The sequence below is a fragment of the Chenopodium album genome, chromosome 18, assembly GCF_948465745.1.
Source record: "Chenopodium album chromosome 18, dcCheAlbu1.1, whole genome shotgun sequence".
In the NCBI taxonomy this organism is placed as follows: Eukaryota; Viridiplantae; Streptophyta; class Magnoliopsida; order Caryophyllales; family Amaranthaceae; genus Chenopodium; species Chenopodium album.
In genome coordinates, this window is record NC_137851.1 from 29,211,345 (window position 1) to 29,236,557 (window position 25,213).

Genomic DNA, 25,213 nt, shown 5'->3' on the forward strand with positions numbered 1-25,213 from the left:
ATAAAATAGGTTCAACTTGATGCAATAAATTGAGTAGGGCTATTCTCAACATTAATTTAACCAACATAAATTAATTATGAGATTTGACAAAATTAAAGAGAGAGTTGGAATTATGAACACAAAATTTAAATAATGATTTCAACTTTAACTTGTGAATCCTTGAAAATTATATCTTCCAATATGAAGATAAATTAAAATTCTATCACAAGATTGAAACTTTATTGATTCCAATCAACTTAATAAATGATTACATCAAAAAATTCAACAAAATTCATGAAATTTAATAACTCAAAGTTCCAACCACTTAAAACAATTAAAGATTGGATATTTAGAACTTAGAAGCCTCAAATAATAAAATTTTCACACTTAATGCAATGGATTTGCAATTATGTGAAAATTTAACCAATCTTTCAAGCACTAATTATTACAAAGTAACCATGCTTAAAGAGGTCCAAAATGCAGAAACATTAAGGAATGAATCAAATACATAAACACCATAAATATGCCATTAAGATTCAAGGTTAAAATATTTAAAAATTTTCGTCAAAAATGAAAAACCCTCGAAAAAAGGCATTTCTATTCGGATTTTGACGTTTTTACAACCCTTAAAGGGTTGAAAACTTTCCGGCCAGAACGCTGTTTCCACCCAAAATTCAATATTTTTGGGCGAAAATCTGGGTTTGGGGCCAAAAATTCTCGTAAAACGGGATTAAAATTAATAAAACCGAGTTACTAATTTAATTAGTAACATAAAACCAGAAAAATAAAGCCATAAAAACACCTTGAAATTTTTTAGTTATAAAAATAAATGAGCAAGGCTCCGATACCGCTGTTGGATTTCGATGAGTCTAACTCACCGCGAAAATAAAACTCGAGCCCAAGGAAAAACTCACCATTGATATAACCAAAAGACATAAATAACAAGATTAGAGAAAACACTAGATTACCCTTGAAACGTGCTTCGCTCGACCAACGGAGCTCTTACTTGAGAAAGCTAAGCCTCACAAGCGCAACGGCCTCCGACGATATCCACCCACAACACGACCCCGACCGGTCTCTTACTTCGAGGTTAGCCACCTTACTCAAGTGAGTTTTCCCAATTCCCAAGTGGGATATTTATAGAGAAACTCAAGTGAGAAATCCATTCTCCTGTCAATGTGGGAGAGTTGGTAAAATCAATTTTCCCTTTTTATTTTTAGATCAAAAATAAAAGAAAATAGCAAACAACTAATTAATCAACAAGTGGCATTCTAAGAGGAGAGCTTAGGTAAAGACCACAAGGGGAAGGGGGGGACCAATACTTGATCCCTAAGGCTCCCAAAAAACTGGCCCTCATCACTCTTAGCTCCAATGAGCGGCTGCCACATGGCAGGCCAAGCCTTGGCACCCAAGCAGCCTTGCTGGCGCTTAGTGCGCGTGGTTAGGCTTGTTGCTGGGCGCATGCTTTGTGCGCCAGTGCTGCTGCCTCGGCCCAGCACGCCACGCATTGCTTGCGGGCTGCTGGCCGAGAGCACTACGCGCCACACTACTAACAGTGTTAGCACGCTAGCACGCTGCTAGCTAGCTAGCACTGCTACTGCCCCGCACATGCTAGCAGTGGTGCGCTAGTGTGCCGCAGCACCAACTAGCCAACCTAGGCTTGGTTTGGTGCGCATGATAGCCACCTTGCTATACCAAGTGCCGCTAGCACTCGGTGTGCTCGGGGCATTTTGATGCTAGGGATATTTTGGTAACTTGATTAATTATTGATTTTACCGTCTCGTCTTTTATTAATTCGACTCGACTTGCGATGCTCGGTGTCGACGCTCCTAGCTTGATTTCCAACGTCTAAATTTATTTTAGTCGAGCGACTCATTACTTTCTTCCGAATTAATTCGTCGTGTCAGATCATTAGTTGCTTGGGTGTGACCCGCAGGGTTCAGTCAAGATTAAGTTGTAATATTAATTATTTATTAATATTACTTATCGGATGCGGCCTCCACCTAAGCATTCCGATCACTTGATCTTACTGAATAATTAGCTTTCTAATAGCTCCGAACCCTCTATCGGAATAATACACTTGTTCGAAGGACACCATTCCTTTCAGAAGTTACCCCCTTGCCCCTAAATCGCTAACCTAGAAAGGAAAAGCTACCCTTTCCACAACGATTTGTGAGAGTTAAGCTTGATGCTCAATTTGGGAAGTTTTTCGATGTCATTAAGAATTTGCATGTTTCCCTTCCTTTTGTTGATGCTATGAAACAAATGCCCCACTACTCTAAATTCTTGAAAGATCTTTTGAGTGGGAGAAGGGAGTGTGAAACTGTTAACCTAACCGCCAATTGTAGTGCCATCCTTTCCAACAAACTTCCTACCATGTTGAAAGATCCGGGTAGTTTCTCCATTCCTTGTTCCAGTAATGGTGTCGAGTTCGACAAAGCATTGTGTGATTTAGGAGAAAGTGTAAGTCTTATGCCCTATTCTGTCTACCAAAAGCTTAGTGTAGGAACCCTCTCACCACAAATGTTACTCTCCAACTAGCGGACCGTTCTACTAAGTTTCCTATGGGTAAAGTTGAGGACATTTCCCTTAAGGTTGGAAAGTTCACATTTCCCGTAGGCTTCTATGTGCTAGAGATGGATGAGGATGAGAGGATTCCTATAATTCTGGGTAGAACATTCCTAGCTACTTCTAGAGCAATCATTGATGTGAAGGAAGGTAAGGTGACCCTAAAAACTGACAAAGACTGAATTGAATTTGATTTGAATAGTGTCATGCAACAACCTTCCTCAAGTGGTGTATATTTTAGAGTTGATGTTCTTGATAATGTGTTCAATGAATTTTCTCACTCCCCTTTGCATTTTGCTAATGATCCCCTTGAAAATGTGTTATTGAATTAATCCAAGATAGGTGCTCACTAGGAAGACATGCAATTCTATAAGGATTTGCTTAAAAAAAGCAAAATAGAGTGCAATGATGTAAGCATGGAGGAAGAGGCTCCTTTCACTCATGACCTCTTTCAAATTGAGAAAAAAGAAGAGAGCTTCAATGGTAAGGGAGCACCAAAGGTAGACTTGAAACCTTAACCTTTAGGATTAAGGTATGCATATCTAGATGCTAATGAGTCTTTTCCCATAATCATCAATTTTAATATAACAGAGGAGCAAAACTCCCTCTTGATCAATGTTTTAAGAAAACAAAAGAAGGATTTGGGTTATACCATTAACGACCTCAAAGGTATAAGTCCATCCTTATGCATGCACAAAATTGATTTAGAGGGAGATGCTAAACCCGTTAGACAAAGGCAAAGGAAGCTCAATCCTCCCATGCAAGAGGTTGTGACGAAGGAAGTTTCTAAGCTTCTTAACGTGGGAATTATCTACCCAATTGTTCATAGCGATTGGGTATCTCCCGTATAAGTTGTGCCAAAGAAGGGTGGCATGACGGTGGTGAAAAATGATCATGATCAACTAGTTCCTACTATGCTTGTTACCGGTTGGCTCATGTGCATTGACTACCGCCAACTCAATACAACTACATGCAAAGATCATTTTCCATTATCGTTCATTGACCAAATGTTGGAAAGGGTTACAAAGCACTCCTTCTATTGTTTCCTTGACGGTTATTCAGGATTCTTTCAAATCCCGATTGACCCCGAGGATCAAGAGAAGACGACTTTTACATGTCCCTATGGTACCTTTGCGTACCGTAGGATGTCTTTTGGGCTTTGTAATGCCCCCGCCACCTTTCAAAGGTGCATGATGTCGATTTTCAGTGATATGATTGAAGATGAAATATAAATTTTTATGGATGATTTCTCTGTTAGAGGAACATCCTATGAACATTTTCTATCCAATCTATCTCGTTGTTTAGAAAGGTGTGAGAGGGCCAATCTCGTGCTAAATTAGGAAAAGTGCCATTTTATGGTAGAGAGTGGGATTTTCCTTGGGCACAAAATCTCCCATAAAGGCATCGAGGTGGATAAGGAAAAGGTAGAGGTCATTGAAAAACTTCCTCCACCCACCAATGTGAGGGAAGTGAGATCCTTTCTTGGCCTGCCGGGTTTTATTGGCGTTTCATATAAGATTTTTCATTGATTGTTAAAACTCTCACATTCCTCTTAAAACAATATAAAGAATTTCTGTTTGATGATGCTTGTCAAGAATCGTTTTGTAGGTTGAAAAAAGCACATTGCAACGCTCCCATAGTCCAAGGACCGGATTGGTCTCTACCATTCGAACTCATGTGTGATGCAAGCGATGAGGCCATTGGCACGGTCCTTGGACAACGAAAGGAAGGAAGAATTCATGTTATACATTACTTGTCCAAGACTCTTAACGATGCGCATCAGAATTATACAACTACTGAGAAGGAATTCTTGGCCGTTATCCACTCATTTGAGAAATTTTGAACCTACCTCATTGGTTCTAGAACAATAGTGTACATCGATCACTCGGCTCTCAAATATTTGATAAGCAAGAATGAGGCTAAACTGAGGTTGTTGAGATGGGTTTTGGTCCTTTAAGATTTTTATTATGAAATGAGAGATAAAAAGGGGGCCGAGAATGTGGTGGCGGATCACCTTTCTAGGATAGGCAGTGCGAGGTTTCATGAAGACGGTATTCTAATAGAAGATGCTTTAAAGGATGATTTCTATACGCTCTTAAGGAGAAGACGGAGCCATATACGGATATAGTGAATTATTTGGCTTGTAGTGTTATACCTCCGGACTTCACCTCCCAACAACGTCGAAGGCTCAAGCATGAAGCCAAGCGATATATATGGGATGACCCCATTTTTTTGAAAGAGGTGTTTATGGGTTATTAAGAAGATACGTCCCCAATGATGAGATTTAAAGTGTCCTCCATATGTGCCACTCTTCTCCTTGTGGTGGGCATATGAGTGGTCAAAAGACCGCCTCTAAAGATGCTTGGCAATTTGTCAAGACTTGTGATAGGTGTCAAAGGACGGGGAACATCTCTAGGAAGGATGAAATGCCTTAAAACCGTATCCTTGAGTTCGAGGTCTTTGATGTATGGGCTATAGATTTTATAAGTCCTTTCATTTCTTCTCAAGGAAACAAGTACATCTTGGTAGCCGTTGGTTATGTCTCTAAATGGGCCGAAGCCGTGGCTTCTCCTACGAATGATTCGAAGGTGGTTGTCAATCTATTCAAGAAGGTGATCTTTCCAAGGTTTGGTGTTCCTAGGGCCATTATCAGTGATGGGGGGTCGCATTTCAAGCATCACATCTTTACTAGACTTCTCGATAAGTATAATGTATCTCACAAGAGAGGGCTTGCTTACCACCCTCAAACGAGTGGTCAAGCGGAGATCACCAATAGGAAGCTCAAGGTCATATTGGAGAAGACGGTGGCTAGAACAAGGAAAGATTGATCTTCTAAGCTCATTAACTCTTTATGGGCATATAGGATCGCTTTGAAGACTCCAATAGGGACTACTCCTTATAAGATTGTTTATGGGAAAAATTGTCATTTACCCGTAGAGATTGAACACCGGACTCATTGGGCTATCAAGCAAATCAACTTTAATCTCCATAGTGTGGGTGAGCAAAGACTCCTAGAGCTTCATGAGTTGGAAGAGTTGCGAATGAACGCCTACGACAGTGCAAGCATGTACAAGTTAAGAACCAAGGCTTGGCATGATGCCCAAATTATCAAGAAAGAGTTCTCCATGGGCCAAAAGGTTCTCTTATTCATCTCCCGCTTGAAGCTTTTCCTGGGGAACCTTAGATCGAGATGGAGTGAGCCATTCATCATCACAAAGGTGTTCCTCTATGGCTCTTACGAGATCTCTAAGGACGAGCATCCCCTGTTCAAGGTTAATGGTTACCGACTCAAGCCCTCTTATGAAGGATATCTCATTGATAAGCCGACGTCTACAACTCTTCTTGATGCGCATCATCCGTTTGAGCCTCCTTGATTTAGCTCAAGGAGTGTCGAGCTAACGACATAAACCAAAAGCGCTTCTGGGAGGCAACCCGTGTTTTTATCTCTTTTTCTACTTCTTTCTACCCTCTTCTATTATTTTAGTCTCATTTTTTTTTTATTTTGATTGATAAGTGATTGGATTATTTGGTTGAGGATTTTTCATGTTCATTTATGAGAGAAAGAATGATTGAAATTCAAGGCATGTTGAAGACCCTGTGCGGGCGTGCAGGACTGTGAGAACCCATGCACAGGGCTTATTTAAGAGAAGAAATTCGAGGCAGGAAGATTTGCGCGCCCCGTGTGCGGGCGCGCATGGTTGTGAGATGACGCGTAGCAATGGATGTCCAAATTCCAGATTGGGGTAGAAACTTTTGCGCGACCAGTGTGTGCCCTTTACGCGGGCACTCATTGCTTGGTTACACGGGACTTAATACCCTCTTTTCCCCCGATTTCCCCTCATTTCTCAATCACAAAATTTATTTCTCCTTCTCTCTCCTTACAAACTCAAACCCTAACTTCTCAAACTCTACAAATCTCATCCATAACTCACAATTTAGCTTGATTGTTCACCAAATCCACCACATTTATTCACTCTTTTCACAAAATTTCTCACTTTCTCTCTCCAAAATACCCATTTCCCTATTTTTGTGGTCAAGAAACTTGGGTGCTCGTGGGTATTCGTGGTTGAGTTAAAGCTTCATCGTTGTGGTATAACTCTTAAATTTGTTACTTTGTTGTTCAATTCTACTTGATTATGCAAAGTTTTTGAGCTATTAAGCATGTTTTAGCTTAACTATGGAATTTGTGTGATTATGTGTAATTTTTGAACATCATTGCTAAGAATTGTTGGGTTTTGGTGTATAATTGTGTTATTTTGGAACATTGTTGTTGGAATTGATTGAATTTGATACAATGTTTATGTGAATTGAGCAATGTTATTGGAATTGTTTGAGTTGAATTCAATTTTCATGTAAATTGGTATTGTTGTTGGTATGACTTGATATAGTGATTAAATTTTGTGATTTTGTCATTGTTGTTGATCTTGCTTGTACTAGGTTCTATAATTGTGAGGTTTGTTGTTGCTACTAACCTCATTTGCAGATTGCTAAGTTGAAGCCAAGTTTTGTTGTTGTTGAGATTCAAATTTGGTTAGTTTAGAAGCTTGTGCTTCCTTCTTGGGTCTTGGTTATTTGTGGTGTTATTTGGGATATTTGTGTGTGCTCAAAATGAGTAAAAGGAAGAGTACAAAGGAGCCCTGGTTGGCAGTTGAAGAGCCTCAAGCTCAAACTCAAAACCAAACACAACCACCTGTTTCTCGTCTCGCCTTAAAATTCGTCAACAAAAACCATTCACCCTTCCACAAAGACCTAAAAAAGTGCAAGCTAAACCCCACACGGCATTATTGTCGGTGGGCTATGGAAAAGTTGGGAATAAATGAGGACCTTAGGTCGCTCCTACGCAACCTAGGGATGAGTGAATTCATCAATCACCACCACTGAACTTATAAAGAGCCCACCTATGAATTCCTCGCCTTCTCCGAAAAAGAACCTTGTGGGAACAATGATTTTCGAATTTCCTTCCAATTCTTTAATGCTCGCCACACCATGAGGCTTTGAGACTTCAATGCCTTGTTAGACTTCCACCCCGATGCAGATCTTCTTGCTCCACTAACAAGTCTCTTCTCTGAGTACCACGTATTCAATTGGTGGCACATAATTTCAAATATTCAGGAGTTTAGTACTCGGTATTTGGTAGCAAATCAGATCATTCAGCTAGTGCTCCGCATTCTCCACCGCCTTTTGGGGTATTCGGTATTCAGTAAGCAAGATTTGAGCAAGCTCTCAAGGGAAGAGTTATTCACCCTTTAGATCGCAACTAAGGAGGAGTTGAGAGGGAGGCTCAACATGGGTTCTTGGTTTGCGCTATGTTGCGAGGCGATCAAAACCGGTAAAAAAAACGAGTGAGATAGCTCTTGGTGGAATGATAACAAGGATTGCCAAGAACCTTGGTATGAGCGCTTCTTTTCCGCTTGCACTCAAGTTGGGAGCGACAATGATCTCTTCCTCGACATCGTCCAAATGAGGAGGTTGGGTTTCATTCGACCAACTGACGATGTCGTTAACTTTCATGATTGGCATGTTGAGAGGAACCGCCATTGCATCTTATCATATCCCAGTCGAACTTCTTTGGGGCGGGATGCTGGAATGTATGGAAGATCCCCAAAGATAATGGTGTGTTGCCTACTGCCTTGGGAGGAGCAAGAAACATGATAGTTGGCGAGGAAGCAAAAGAAGAAGAAGAAGAAGAAGAAGAAGAGCAACAACAACAACAACATCAACAAAAACAACAACACCAACGATGACAACAACAACAACATCATCATCATCAACAACATCAACATCACCAAGGCATGAGTAGCCTTGAACAACAAATGATGAGCATGCAACTTGGCATGCAAAGAATGCTTGAGAACCAATAAGGTATGTTCATGCAAACTCAAGCTCTTTATGGTGCGGCCGTGGGTAGAGGTGAGGTCACCCCCTTGGTCAATTATCCTTATTGGCCATCCCAACAAAGCCCGATCCCTCAATAGAGTGGATCAAACCCTACTTGGCCTTATTGGCAAGGGCCTTCCTCCCTTGATGTTCCTCGGGTACACTACCCAACGGAGACCGGGTATGATTACACTACCCCGGGTGGGAGTGATTTTAGGGATAACCCCAACTACCCATATATTGATCCTTCTCACCTTGACCCTCTTTAGCAGCCCCCGCCCTTTGACCCGTGCCTCAATGGCGACAAGACCACTTTCGAGGACACTACCGTTGGCCCCCCGGTTTCACCGGTGGTTGGGACCCTCATGGTGTCGCCCCAAACAGGTTTTTATATGATTCAATGGGGGGTGGGGATGATGATGGAGCGGACCCTAGTGGCCACTAGCTCCCCCCTCTTGATTGCTTTATTTTCCCTTTTGCCCCCCCTTTTCCATGGTTTTTGTGTGTCACACCGAGTACGGTGCTTTATTTTAGTGTGGGGGGATGTCAGTGGCAAAGGGATGTTCTTGTGTGGTGTGGGGGTGACGTGGGAAAATTAGGTCATTGGACTAATCCTCCTAAGCCAAACAAAATTTATAAACACTCAACAAACCTAAATACAAGTATAGAGGTAAGTCAAGGGTCGAACCCAAAGGAACGGTAATGTCTAAGTGCTTCCAATTATGTGCCTAAGCTAGGTTGAAGACAAAGGGGTAAAAGAGGACACTAACAACTACTAAGACAAAGAAACCAAACAAATAAAATGCTAGGGATTAGGATTCACTTATAATAGCAATGAACAATGCAAATTGGTTTAGGAAGTTGACTAAGTCAAGCAATGTGAGGGAAGATCAATTATGTAACCAAAAGAGCATATCAAGCTATTCTCCTAGAGGTCTAACTAGCGTCAACTACGATAAACTCTAGCTAGGAAACATCACAAGACACCTCAATCGTGTAAATGCAAGACACAAATCAATGGTCCGTATCAATGTGAACTTACAATGCAATCTAGTGTGAATAACTAGGGTGATCAAGCCTAAATCAAACACACACATGCACATAATCAATTAACCAATTTAATCACATCATCAACTCCATCAAAATCCCCAATATACATCAATCCATTACATAATATAAGCTTCACCAAATCCCTAACCAAACAACTACTCTAGCAACATTATCAATTCAACCAACAACTAAAGAAATCAACAATCAACAATCAAGAATCAACAATCAAAGAAGAACAATTACTCTAATCAAACATCAATCATCAAATCATCAAAATCCAATCAAAATCAACAATCTAAACATGAGTACTAAACAAAACAATAAATGAGATAGAGTTTAGAAATGCTCATTGATAATAGAGTAGATCTCCAATACAATTGTCACCATTGGATCTTCAATCTCTCAATCACCATTGAAATTCTTCACTTTCTCTCTCTAAAATCTACTCCTAAAACTAACCCCTAAATCAAGAGAGAGAAGCTCTCAACTAAGCTAAGAATATGATCTAATTCTATTATGAAACTTCTTACCACAAAAATAGAAGGAAATAACTATATATACAAAGGAGAAGGTCGGTTTTGACGCCCAAGAATAGACCCACGCAGGTGCGGGCGCTCGGAGGAGAGAGAGAAGTGCGCACGGGACACACCCAGAAAGGTGCGCCCGCACACACTCCATGTGCGGCCGCACACGACATATGTGCGGCCGCACACTCCCCGTGTGCGCCCGCACAAAACTGCAGCCTCATTTCTTCTTCTTCGTCCTAGCTCATGAGGTGCACATATCCTAGATGATGGTGATGGAGGACAAGGTAGGCAGTAACTTTCTTGAAATTCTTGAAGGATATAGGCCATAGAAAGAGCATATGCAAGGCCTTGAAGCATGCTCCTTGGATCCCCCTTTGACTTGAAACTCTTTGCACAAGCATTAGGCATGAAAAACAATGAAAGATCACCATGGAGAGGAAGCTCGGGATTTCTTGGACAATCAATCACAACCTACAAACAAAGGAGAAAAAGCAAATAAAAGGGAAAAAATAACAAGTAAACTAGAAAATGCACAAAATAGAGAAACTAACCATGAAAAGCATAAAATGAAGAAATTAAGAATAAAACTAAGGAAAACTAAAGAGAAGAGTAATAAAATTAAATGAAATTCATCCAAAAAGAGATCAAATGAGTGCCATAAATGTCACTCATCAAATTCCCCCAAGCTAAACTTTTGCTCGTCCTCGAGCAAAACAAAGCAAGGAAGATCAAGGATGAAAAATTTATTGAAAATGAAAAAGAAAGACTTAAGATAAGAATATACACTAAGACTCACTGTCGTAGGAATCACGGTTGTTTTTAGCTACAACAAGCCCTTTAAACCCCAAAGTCGCCTATGAGGACGAGTGAGGTCTCGTAAGGGTATCCTAAGAGTTTTACCCATAACTCTCATAATAATACAAACAAGGCAAAGCATGAAAAAGAAAACAAAATACAAGAAAAGCAAACAAATGTTCATGAAAGGACTTTTGCAAATGTACAAGCACAAGTGGATGTAAATCTTTCTAAACAAGTAAGGGAGTGCACGTTCCAAGATACCCAAGGTTGATTGAAACATAAATATGCTAAGCATAGGAACTAGCTTTCACAATCCACTTTCATCCCAAACGATCTTACCGCGTTCTTCCTAATAGCTTCAAATCGACCTCAAATGAGCATCCCAATGATTCCACGAAGGAACCGGAAAAAGAGAATTTTTAGTCTACTCGACATCTTGACTTTTGCATCCCCTCTCCCTATTCCTAAAACTCACATTCCTCTCCACCGATGAGTGACTCAACCATTTAGGTTAAAAGGTCTTTCCCCAAGGTTGTAACGTAAGGCAATAAGGGTGAAGGCAGGCTAAAAATTTGAAATTTGGTGGTTTTCCTAAAAGTGAAGCAAAGAGGGCGCCTTTCTTTAGAAACACAATCAAGTAATCACCAATCCAAACAAAAATACTCACACCCCCAAGCTTATTCAAAGCTATAAACCACAAACATATACACAAAAAGCGTGAGAACGCTTCCCCCCAAGCTTAAATGGAGCATTGTCCTCAATGCTCAAAAAGGGAGAAAACTCACATCAAAATATTTTTGAATTTTTTCATTTTTCACTTTTTTTCTCTTTTTTTTTATTTAATAGTGCTTTGTCCTCGCCTCTTTTAACTTTGGACGGCTTTTTCAACTTTTGCACTTATTTGTCCATGCCTTTTATAATGTAGGACGACTTTTACTCATACTCATTTTCCATTATTCACAAAGAATTCATAACACAATCTTGCTTTCATAAGAACCAAACATTTCAACTTCTCCACCACAAACTCCATCAAGAATGATCAATTGCTTCACAAAAACCAAGAAAAGAGAGAAAAATGAAATAAAAGGCCAAAGATCTAAAGATGTGGCTTGAAAAGAAGGTATAAGGCTCAAATGGTTGCAAGAAGGCAAATGTAAACCCAAAAATAAAGATGAAACGAACTATCCTAAAAATGAAAAATACCACCCCGAAAAAGGTGCCTTTTTCCTCCCTAAATGGTTCGGTCTCGGATTCAAGATCTATGAGTCAAGTTTCAAGATTAGGTTTGCAAGAAGTCAAGGATCCATGCCGCTCATGCAAATATAGGTAGAAGGCTTGAAAAACGAAGAACTCACACGAATGTAGCAAAAACTCACTATTGGCGTCAAATCGACTATAGGAAGCAACTACCAAACATGCCACAAACAAGTAGAATCCGGCTTCATGTTCCCACTAGTTCTAACCAACTACCTTAGCATGCTTTATCCTAGAATCAACCAAGCGTACTCTCAAACCGTGCACACCATTACCATTTAGGAAGAAAAGCATTCAAATATACAAGTCCAAATGTTATTATGTCCAAAACAAGAACAAAACAAAACACATTGCAAATTTGCCTTGATAGAAACAAAATTCTTTTTGGAGTTTTCAAAATATAAGAAACATGGAAAAGCATATACAAAGGTACAAAACATATATGAATCAAAATCCCACCAAACATGATAAAATACCCTCCCCCAAGCTTGAATGAGTCAATACACTCAAACATAAATCATATAATCCATGGGAGGGGAAAACAAGGAGATTAATCCAACAAACCAACATATGTCCAACATGGCATCATCCACTAGAGAAAGAGCAAGGAAGGATATTACCGGATATTAGGTGAGTGTAAATACCCGCAAATGACCCAATTAAACCTTCCATAGCTAATTTCTCAAGAATTGAACCTTGTTTCCATGTGCTAGCAAAAATAGGAGTCAACCTTCCTTGATTCTTGATCCAAATCGTAGCACCAAAGTATATCAAGTCATGTACCTAGCAAAAGGCACACAAAAATTTCCATGAGAGAAAAATCTATTCTAAAAAGAAAGGAAAATCTAATCTAAAACACGGGTTACTTCCCGAGAAAGGCTTGCTTAAGGTCCAAGCTTGACCGCTCTAGTAAAATAATATTGCAACGATCGCAAGAGCTTGTCAAATGCACTACTACACATTTCATATGAGAGCAAGTATGCACATGACAAAAATAAGGCATGCAACAAGCATAGTGCACACCTATGGAGTTGAGAAGAAGTATGCCAAGAAGAAGAAGGAGAGAAAGGAAAAACAAGGATATAAGAAAAAGGAAGAGAAATTAAAGAAAAAGAAGAAGGCATACTCTTCCCAACAAAATATTTTTGGTTGAAAATCCCACCATCATCCTCAAAAGTCATCAAATGAGGCACTTGAGGGACTAAAGGATTTTCAAGAGGAAGGTATATGAGAAAAGAAGGTAATGACATGGGATAAGAGGGAACAAGATCAAGCTTTCTTGAAAATGAGGTGTAAGGTGAAGGAATAGGAATTGGTTGCTCACGTACACCACTATCCATTGAAACACAAGCTCTCTCTTCCAATGAACTTACATCCAAAGGGCTCTCCTCCAACTCATCATCATTCAAATCAAGCTCATTCTCGATCACATCCTCCTCACAAACTTCACACCCTAAGAGAGCTCTCAAAAGCTTTAAATCATGATCAAGGTTCAAAGGAAACTCATCAAAGGGTTGAGGGTCAAACTTGGGAGGTAGCTCAAAATAATCATGAGAAGTACAATCTCCCTCTAAAAAGGCCTGATCCATCTCAATGGTGGAAAATGTAGAAGAGAAAGGGTCATCAAAGGTGAAAGAGGAGGGCAATGGTTGAAAATTTGAGATAGGACTTGGAGATTCAACCTCACCAAACACTTCACTCTCATCTTCATAATCATCTAAAGTAGGTGCTACCTCCTCAAGCTTATCACATGGAACCTCTTCTTCATCAAAATCATCTAAGCTCAAGGCCTTACCCTCAAAGAAACCATGGTCATCATACAAAGGAGATGGGGTGGAAGAAGTTTGGTCTTCAAAATTGAGGAATGGGGGAATGAAATTGCAATCAAGGGAGGTGGGTGGGGAAATGGACTCTTCAATTGGTTTTTCAACACTCAAAACCTCTTGGTTCTCATCACCCTCAAACATCCAATCTCCCATGGAGACTACTTCATCCTTCTCATCCTCACTCTCTCTCCTAACAACTTCTCCACGCTTTAAAAATTGCAATGTCCCATCCTTCTTAACTTGAATTAATGTTTCCTCAAAATTAAGAGAAGTCAACCATTTTAGTTTCTCTTCAACTCCATGTAAAGGGTCAATGGAACAAAATTCAAATTGGGAAGGAGGTTCAAAATGCAAACTCTCTTTTGGAACGTCCATCTCTACACCCTTTTCCTCACTCATAGGCTCTCTAATGTCCTCCTCACGCACCTTAGGCCTCTCAAAACAATCATCATCATCTTCTTCCACATCTACCAAAGTAGTAGAAACTTCATTTACATTCAATATTGATGACAATTGACTCTCTATCTCCTCATTCTTTCTAAAAACAACCTCATTGCTCTCTTCCAACTTTTTCAACAATTCCATTTGGCTTCTTACAATCTCCAAATATCTCATCTCATTTGGTTCCAAATTAGAATTTATCTACAATTTTCTCAAAGAACCACCAATTTGATTATAAGAAGACTCAATGTTAGGCTCCAAGGTTTTCAAAGGTGAAGAGAGTTGAGGAGCATAATGAGGAAAAGAATTATGAGCAAGCATGTGATGAGGATCAACACTAGAGATATGAGTGGCATCATTAACATGGGGGATGGGGGCACAAGAAGGCATGCAAGATTCATTATTCATGGAACATGGACCATAACAATCATCAATAGAAGCATTTGAACAACCATGACCACGATTATAACTGTCTCTAGCAAACCATACATAAAATTCCCAAGCATCATCAATTGACAATGCCCGAAATCTACCATTAAACATGCTTTCAACAATGTCTCTAGTTTGCTTAGTCAAATTATGATAACAAATCCTACAAGCCTCCCAAAGATCATAACCATGGTAACTAATGAAGTCCTCTAGTCTATTAAAGTACACCCAAAATGGCTCATTCTCAAATTGAGGAAACGAGGTATTTCCCATTTTTATACAAAACAAGCAAAAATCAAATAAAAGAAAAGTATACACAAAGACCTAGACTCAAGCAATCAAAAACACTCAAACATAGACACCGTTCCCCGGCAACGGCGCCATTTTGACGTGGGAAAATTAGGTCGTTGGACTAATCCTCCTAAGCCAAACAAAATTTATAAACACTCAACAAACCTAAATACAAGTATAGAGGTAAGTCAAGGGTCGAACCCAAAGGAACGGTAATGTCTAAGTGCTTCCAATTATGTGCCTAAGCTAGGTCGAAGACAAAGGGGTAAAAGAGGACACTAACAACTACTAAGACAAAGAAACCAAACAAATAAAATGCTAGGGATTAGGATTCACTTATAATAGCAATGAACAACGCAAATTGGTTTAGGAAGTTGACTAAGTCAAGCAATGTGAGGGAAGATCAATTATGTAACCAAAAGAGCATATCAAGCTATTCTCCTAGAGGTCTAACTAGCGTCAACTACGATAAACTCTAGCTAGGAAAAATCACAAGACACCTCAATCGTGTAAATGCAAGCCACAAATCAATGGTCCGTATCAATGTGAACTTACAATGCAATCTAGTATGAATAACTAGGGTGATTAAGCCTAAATCAAACACACACATGCACATAATCAATTAACCAATTTAATCACATCATCAACTCCATCAAAATCCCCAATATACATCAATCCATTACATAATATAAGCTTCACCAAATCCCTAACCAAACAACTACTCTAGCAACATTCTCAATTCAACCAACAACTAAAGAAATCAACAATCAACAATCAAGAATCAACAATCAAAGAAGAACAATTACTCTAATCAAACATCAATCATCAAATCATCAAAATCCAATCAAAATCAACAATCTAAACATGAATACTAAACAAAACAATAAATGAGATAGAGTTTAGAAATGCTCATTGATAACAGAGTAGATCTCCAATACAATTGTCACCATTGGATCTTCAATCTCTCAATCACCATTGAAATTCTTCACTTTCTCTCTCTAAAATCTACTCCTAAAACTAACCCCTAAATCTAGAGAGAGAAGCTCTCAACTAAGCTAAGAATATGATCTAATTCTATTATGAAACTTCTTACCACAAAAATAGAAGGAAATAACTATATATACAAAGGAGAAGGTCGGTTTTGACGCCCAAGAATAGACCCACGCAGGTGCGGGCGCTCGGAGGAGAGAGAGAAGTACGCACGGGACACACCCAGAAAGGTGCGCCTGCACACACTCCATGTGCGGCCGCACACGACATATGTGCGGCCGCACACTCCCCGTGTGCGCTCGCACAAAACTGCAGCCTCCTTTCTTCTTCTTCGTCCTAGCTCATGAGGTGCACACATCCTAGATGATGGTGATGGAGGACAAGGTAGGCAGTAACTTTCTTGAAATTCTTGAAGGATATAGGCCATGGAAAGAGTATATGCAAGGCCTTGAAGCATGCTCCTTGGATCCCCCTTTGACTTGAAACTCTTTGCACAAGCATTAGGCATGAAAAACAATGAAAGACCATGGAGAGGAAGCTCGGGATTTCTTGGACAATCAATCACAACCTACAAACAAAGGAGAAAAAGCAAATAAAAGGGAAAAAATAACAAGTAAACTAGAAAATGCACAAAATAGAGAAACTAACCATGAAAAGCATAAAATGAAGAAATTAAGAATAAAACTAAGGAAAACTAAAGAGAAGAGTAATAAAATTAAATGAAATTCATCCAAAAAGAGATCAAATGAGTGCCATAAATGTCACTCATCAGGGGGAAGGTATAATGGCATGCTAGTGTTGAGGAATTCTATTTTGGGTGGTAGAGTTTGCATGATTGGTTGGTTCTAGCCTTATTAATGTTGGTTGTTGTTATATTTCTTGATTTTTATGATGATTTCACTGATGATTTTGATGATGATTTTGCATGATGGTTTCGAGATTTTGATGATGAGTTTTTAACGATAATTTGACGAGTTTTGAGCGTTTGTGTAGACGAAGGTGCTCCAACAGAGAAAAATCCAAACTCCTAATAACCCAAATTCCCTTGATCCAAACTTTGTATATTGTTTTTTGATTCTTCATTTTCTTTTTGTTTATAACTTTGATCTTTTTCTTTGTTTACTAACTTTTTCTAGTTTAGTTGTAGTTTCTTTCATTTTGGCTCACTCTTATTGTAGCTTGAAGTAAGAAGACACAAGATAAGGGCTAGGAGCGACTCAAGCTCCGGAGACCCCGGTGAGATTGCATAATTGTCTAGTCTTCTAATTCAAGCGGCATTTGGTGAGACCTTTCCATACCTTCTTTTATTTCCTTTTGTGTGCATAGTTAGTTAGACTAGATGGAGTTGATTGTTAGAGGTTGTATGCATTTGATTCTACGGAATCTGGTGCCCGTTGGTATGATGCCGAACGATCTTTGTTTAATTTGGGAATTATGTGCTTACTTGCCTCTTATTAATTTTATACTCCTTCCTTTTTGAAAAAAAAATTCTTTTTTTTATTCAAGATAAACCATACAAACTCTAGTTGTTTCATTATCATTTAAGCATAATAAAAGTTGACTCGTGTGTTTAAATGTCTTGCTTCCTAAATGCTATAAATTCGCATGCTTCGGGATTGCCATTGGTTGACTCTAAGACAAGTTCATGCTAAGGTAGTCGGTTTAGAACTTGTAAGGCCCATCGAATCCAAATTCACTTGTTTGTGGTAAGAAGGTGTTGTTCTCATTAGGGGATTTGAAGCCCTAGAGGTAGTTTTTGTTACCCGATGTGAGTTTCATTGTTCAAGCCTCCAACTGTTTTTGTAAGAGCGGAAAAGGATCCTTACCAAGGCATGCTTAGATCTAGAACTTGACGTCTAGCTTCCCGAGATCGCGACCGAACTAATTTAGGGATGACAAAGAGCATTCTTCATTCGGTGACTATTTTGTTTTCTAGGATTAGCTTTTATTTCATTGTCTCTTGTATTTTTAGTTGCATTTGCCCCTTTTTCTTGCCATGTTAAGCCTTCCCCTCCTTGATTATAGCACATTAGAAGCCCACGACCGTTTGTTTTACTTTCACCCTTAGGATCGTGAAGCTCAAGCCGCGAAAACTTATTGAAGTTTTGATTTGAAAGGTGGAAGGTAATGGTTCTAAATGAAAAGTGAAATAGTGATGTTGCGAATGTTTGTTCAATAAAAGCAAGTGCAAATCCTAGAAAAAGCCGTCCATATTTATAAAAGGCAAGGACATTGAAAAAAAAAGAGAGAGAATTTGCAAAGTGAAAAAAAAGGAAGAATAAAGTGTTGTTGTATGATGATGAAAGAGGAAAAATGGAAGTTAAAAATGTTTGGCAATGTAATTCAAGTTTGTGGAAATGTAGTTTGATTTTGGAAAGGAGGCTTGATCACCCTTCACTTCACGATTAGGCTAAGCACCAATTTCCAAATTTTTCCCACACCTTCACCCCTAGCAAACGTTACAACCCTCTTAATGCTCTTTTGACTTAGGGTAGTTGAGTCACTAGTCGGTGGAGGGAGCTAGATTTCAAGCATATGGAGAGAGAATGACTTGGTAAGATGTCGGGTTTCCCTATTCTGTATTATTTTATCTTTGTTTCGGCTCCTTCGTGGAGTTATGGATTTAAATCTAGATAAGGGAACGCAGTAAGATTGTATGGAATGCGGGAGGAGTGGTGCATGTTAAAGTTCTCTAAGCTTAGCATGATTTATCCTTCAATCAACCATTGGCATCCCCTTGCGTGCTTACTTTTACCACTTAGAAAGCTTGCCATCCACTTATGCTTGTTATCTGTACAAGCTTAATTTGATTATGATTTGTGTGTACTTATTGATTCATCTTCTTGTTTTCGCCTTTTTATTTGTCTTGAACACAATTTTGTGAGATTTATGGGGTAAACTCTTTGAAAACCCTCACGAGATCACAACTCGTCCTCATCGGCGACCTTGAGGTTTAAATGGCTTGTTGCTTGAGCTAAAAGCAAATCCGAATTTTCTTTGTTAGCTTTAGCCTTTTCTAGCTTTCTTTGATTGAGGACAAGCAAGAGGCAAGTGTGGCCGAAGTTGATGAGTGGCATTTATGCCAAGATTAAGGGATCATTTTAACGGTTTTTCACATGCTTGTAGCTTTTTGTACCCTCTTTCTTTCCCTTAGCTCCCCTTTCTTTTGTTTGCCTTATTCTCTAGTTTTTACCTCCTTTTTCTATTTTCTACCATGGTTTCATTGCTTTTGTTTTGTAGGACCGTGGTGTTGAAGAGAAGAAGACTTTGGGCTAAAGAGAGAGCGTTGCATACCCCCCGAGAGAGCGTATAAGAGGCCTACGCGAGCGCGAAACACTGTGAGAAGGCGTGTAAATCGAGAACTCAAAGGGGCAAGGAAGACTGTTGTGCGCGACCACAGCGCGACCATTAAGAAGGCGTGAACCCATGTTGCGAGGGCGCGCAACACTGTGAGAAGGCGCGCAGATAAACGAAGAAAATCAGAACAAGTCAGGAAGTTTTGTGTGCCTGCTACGCGACCCTTGTGCGGGCGCGCAGTCCTATTTGCAGGCGCGTCTATCTGGGTCTCCTTTCTCCGTACCCACGAAGTTGCGGGCGCGCTTATGCTGGAGAGGCCACGCATAAGCTCTGCGCGGGCGCGTTAATTGCGTACGCAGTAGCGCATCGTTGGGTTTAGTCATCTATTTCTTCTTTTCTCGAACACCTATATATAGTCCGTACTCTCCTTTGAATGTAATTAGTCTAGCTTAGCTTAATCTTCTGATTTTTAGCTTAATCTAGAAAGAGAAACACCCTTAGTTTTGGCATTTTAGAGAAAGAAAGTGTGGATTCCTCCATTGTTGAGCTTAGATTTTGATGAAGAAGCTTAATCAACCTCTTTGTAGAAATTCAACTTCAATGAATGAGCATTTCCTTATTCTTTTCTCTTTACTTTGCTATTTGATTTTGTTTTAGATTGCTTTTGCCTTGTTAATTACTCATTAATCATGCCTTTGCTTGTAAAATTCATGATTGATTTGTTAATTGCTATGGATAGTGAGTAGTTATTTAGCCAAGGGTGTGAGGATGATGTAGTTGGAATTTGTTCATGCTTTAGGTTTGGGATTCAAGTTGATTGTGATTAAATTCTTTACTTGCTTGATGTTCTTCGATCTTCTTGCAAAGTACATGTTGTTAGTTGGTTGAGGGTGAATTTATGCTAAATGAAACGATAGTTGACTTAGATAAGTTCATTTGTATCGATTGTTACTTGATTACACCTCCCAATATATGGTTCTAATGTGAGAACATAGAGGCTATGATAGGAGAAGCCAATTGACCCTGAAAGGTAGCTATATTGGACCCCTTATATCAATATTCAAGCATGTTTAGTTCATAATCGGTTTGTTTCCAAGTTATTGCATGTTCAAGTAAAAACTACATCTACCCATTCCCCTTGGTGTTCTCTTTATATTGTCTCTAGTTCATTTCACTCTTAGCTTTAATCTATTAGATAATTCCGTTCTTTGTCCCGAGATAGCTTAATTATTTAGTAGTGATAGCGGTGTTTGACTCCTCCCTGTGGTTCGACCCCTTGCTTGCCTTATACTCGTATTTGGTTTGTTTAGGTTGTCTAAATTTTATTTGATTTAGGGATAGGAAACTTGATGACGTGTTTATTCCCTTGTCACTACATCATCCCCACACCCTTTGCTAAAGAACTACTCACTATCCATAGCAAATAACAAGTCAATCATGAAATTAACAAGCAAAGACATGATTAATGAGTAATTAACAAGGCAAAAGCAATCTAAAACAAAATCAAATAGCAAAATAAAGAGAAAAGAGTAAAGAAAATCTCATTCATTGATGTTGAAGATCTACAAAGAGCTTGATTAAGCTTCATCTTCGAAATCCAAACTCAACAATGGAGGAATCCACACTCTCTCTCTCTAAAATGCCAAAACTAAGGATGTTTCTCTCTCTAGATTAAGCTAAAAATCAGAAAAATTAAGCTAAGCTAATTTAACCCTCCAAAACGTTCTAAAGAGGGACCTAAATAGTCCGTACAAAGTTGGCTGTAATAGGGAAATGGTCCTTTCCCCTACGGTACTCTTCTCACTTCCTTTTTCTTGATTTCTTCTCACCCTGATTCTTGGACCCTAGCTCTAAACAAAACTGCTAGCTAGCCCTGGCTGGTTGCTTTAAGGCTGTGATATAGCATTGTTGCGCTATCTTTTGGCTTCCTCTAAGCTTTGCGGATCTTCCATCATTAGCTGTGTACTCCATGGAAAGGTAGTAAGTTGAGACCACCCCACCTATTTTATGGATGAGTGGCCTTCCCAGAACTACATTATACAGTGATAGAGAGTCTATTACCTGGTGACTTCATAGCTCACCCTGTCAATTCTCTCTTATCCAGCTTCAGCTCTTTGAACGCGTTGATGTATATGATGTTGGTTGAACTGCCACCGTCAATTAATACTCTATCCACCTCCCAGTTCACAATTCTCATTGTAAGTACCAGTGGGTCGTCATGCGGGTAAATTATGCCTTTCTGGTCATACTCGTCAAATGTGTCTCGTGACTGCGGGGGAAGTGGTAGCCTATCTGATAGATCATTTCTTGCAAGGTAGCCCTTGCTTTGTTCATGGTTCCTCCATGTACCGGTCCACCATTGATTACATACACCCTGCCTTTTGGCTTACTATCCCAATCTTTTCCCTTAGCTGGGGCTCTATGACCTCCTCTACGGTTGTGACCAAACCTGTCTTCTTCCCTCTGCAAGGATGAGTTAGGATGCTGTCTGAACTAGTTAAAGTACCCTCTCCGACCTAAGTCCTCTATGTTGTCTTTCAAATGTGTACACTCATCTGTGGTATGTCTGTAGTCCTTGTGAAAGTCACACCACTTGCTAGGGTCACGGTTTCTATTCACCATCCTTGGTGGCCTATGCCATTTGTCATAAGCTTTGTTCACACTGAAAATATGGACCTTGAATAAGTGAGCGGAGTATTGATCGAACCTTCCAACCCTGGTTCCGCATTTCTGTTCTGGTCTTCTTACTCCTGCTGCGTTGTCTGCATCCCTGCGACCTTGTTCAGCCTTCCTAGGCTGATCCACCTGGCTATATTCTCTACCCGAGTGACTTCAGCCTGCTTGACTGGGTCACTTGGTGCTTTTCTGTTAAGCATGGCTCTATTAGTTTCGTCTGCTTTTGTGAACTCATGCACTTTACCCAGCGCTTTAACCAATGTTTTGAGGCTCTCTTGCCCCATGTACGCTCTGAAAGGTGAGCCTGGCAGTAGGCCGCTCTACATTGCTAGCGGTGCTACTTCCCGACTCATATTTGGGATGGTGGTTGCTTCTTTGTTGAACTTGGTAAGGAACTCCCGCAGGGGCTCATCCTTTCCTTGAACTAATGACATCAGCTCAGTGGTCATTTTTGTATGATCCACCAGTGTGATGAAGTGTTCCATGAACATTCTCTTTAGCTGATTATAGGAATAAATAGATGCCTTCGGGATGGCCACATACCATTCGACAACCAGCCCCTCTAACGTCGGTGGAAATGCTTTGCACCAGATTGAATCTGTCATAGTGTATAATACCATATGGTTCTTAAATACATAGACATGATTCTTAGGTGTTGTAGTACCATTGTACTTGCAGCTTGGCAACTTGATTTTCTCCGTTGGCTCTTCCAGAATCTCCCTACAAAATGGGGAATCACCTAGATTCGTGCTCGTTTCACCCTATCCAGACTTAGTCCTCGCTCAGAGGTCGGTGACCTGCTACGAGCGACTCGGGTCTCCGGGCTACCCTTATCCTAGTCTACCTCCTCAACACTCCATTTTCGATTCATATTTCGAGCTTTTAGTTGCAACACCTTCTTCCTCAGCTGAACCAACTCTTTCTACTCCAGGGTGAGAGTCACAGGTGTTGCCATTTTCGCGGCTAAATCTGTGGCAACAGCTACTGATGGGGACTTCGTTCCTTTACCGAAATTGGTAAGGACTGTTGTCATAGCTGTCAGCTACTCCTTACTGCACTTAGAGAGGTTTTGCAGAATGGATGGCATGTTGACAGGCTGCGGTTTCTTGATTATTGGTGTATGGATAATTGGTTCATTGTTCAAGCCTGTCACTAGCATTCCGAACTTAAAAGAAGAGCAAGACCCTACCGGATCTACTGGTTTCGCCTTTGCTTTGATCGCAGCCAACGTCGACATAGCGAGGTTAGTTTTCTAAGAGACACCGGACTTGGGTTTTTTGGTTCATCGTTTAGGATCATTGGTTACTAACGCTGTTTTTTGTGGTGTTTGTTTGGTGTCGATAGCCTTGGAGAGTGGTGTTTGTATAACTTCCTCTCCGGCCATGGCGGTATACCAACTAGTCCCTTGCTCAGCTGGCGAACCTTAGGTCAGATGATCCTCCCCCTCCTTTTAGCGCCAATTGTTCTGGGTATGGATCCAAGGGTTCTTGCTGGCACGAGTAGGGTCCGGTTGGTGACCTGCGCAAGACAACACATGTAAACTGCCCTCGGGGGTGGCTCGAGGAACCCCTCTCCGATGCCTAAGTTAGAATGTGTTTAGAGAGAGAAAGTGTACTTAGAGAGATGGATGATGTAATAAAATGTGTGTCTAACCTCTTTTCTATTGTACTTTCTCCCTTATTTATAGGTGTACGATCTCCTTTGTGGAGATTCCTACTTGGTCAGCCTGCTGGTTGACTCTGTCGGGCTTGTGAGCCTTCTGATTGTTCTTCTAGCGGTGAGTGCGCACCCCGAGAGTGGAGCCAGGAGCCTGGTGATGGCTCAGCGAGAGCTATCCCGTACAAATAGATTTTTCTGAAATAGCGAAACCCCTGACTAAATTGTTGCTTAAGGATGCTACATTTGAGTTTACTGATGCTTGTATGGAATCTTTCAACAGGATCAAAGAAGCATTGATAATTTCTCCAATCATATAACCTCCGGATTGGAATTTACCATTCAAGATCATGTGTGATGCGAGTGACTATGTTGTGGGAGCCGTGCTTGGACAACGAAAGAACAAGGTTTTACATGCCATCTACTATGCTAGTAAAACCTTGGATTAGGCTCAGAGGAATTATGCCACCACTGAGAAAGAGCTCCTAGCTATTGTGTATGCTCTTGACAAGTTTCGAACTTACCTCATTGGTTCGAAAATGATTGTTCACACTGACCATGCTGCTCTAAAGTGTCTCCTAGCAAAGAATGAGGCTAAACCGAGGCTCATTCAATGGATTTTGCTCCTCCAAGAGTTTGATTTAGTGATTCGAGATAAAAAGGGTTCCGAGAACGTTGTTGCAGATCACCTATCTCAATTGAAATTTCAATTTACTTCGGGCAGCCTTATAGATGACTCTTTCCTATATGATCATTTATTCTCTATTTCTTCTGTGTCTCCATGGTATGCTGACTATGCTAGTTTTTTTGTAGGTGGTTCACATCCTTCGGGTTTGACTTGCCAACAACGTAAGAAGTTCTACCATGACGGTAAGCAGTACTTTTGGGATGACCCTCATTTGTATCGTAAGTGTGCTGATGGAACGTTTAGGAGATGTGTAGCGGATTAGGATACTCATGGTGTCCTTTATCATTTCCATAATCTACCTTCTAGCGAACGTCTTAGTTCTACTGTAATTGCCTACCGAGTGCTTCAATGTGGCTTCTATTGACCCTCATTATTCAAGGATATTCGTGCCTTTTTCAATGCATGTGATGAGTGTCAAAGAACAAGGAATATATCGAAGAGGCAAGAGATGCCACAAAATAGGATTCTTGAGGTCAAGCCTTTTTATGTATGGGGCATTGATTATATGGGACCATTCCCTTCTTCTAGTGGGAATAGATACATTTTGGTTGCCGTCGACTATGTACCTAAGTGGGTCGAAGCTATTGCGTCGCCAACTAACGATTCAAAGGTTGTTATGAAGTTATTCAAGAAGATCATCTTTCCGCGCTTCGGAGTCCCAAGAATTGTTATTAGTGATGGTGGTTCTCATTTTCATCAACAAACTTTTAAGGCTTTTCTCAAGAAACATGGAGTTACCCATAAGCTTAGCATGGCCTATCATCCTCAAAAGAGCGTCCAAGTTGAGGTATCTAATCGACAAATTAAGAGAATCCTTGAAAAGGTGGTCAACAAGTCCCGGAAAGATTGGTCATTGAAGTTGGATG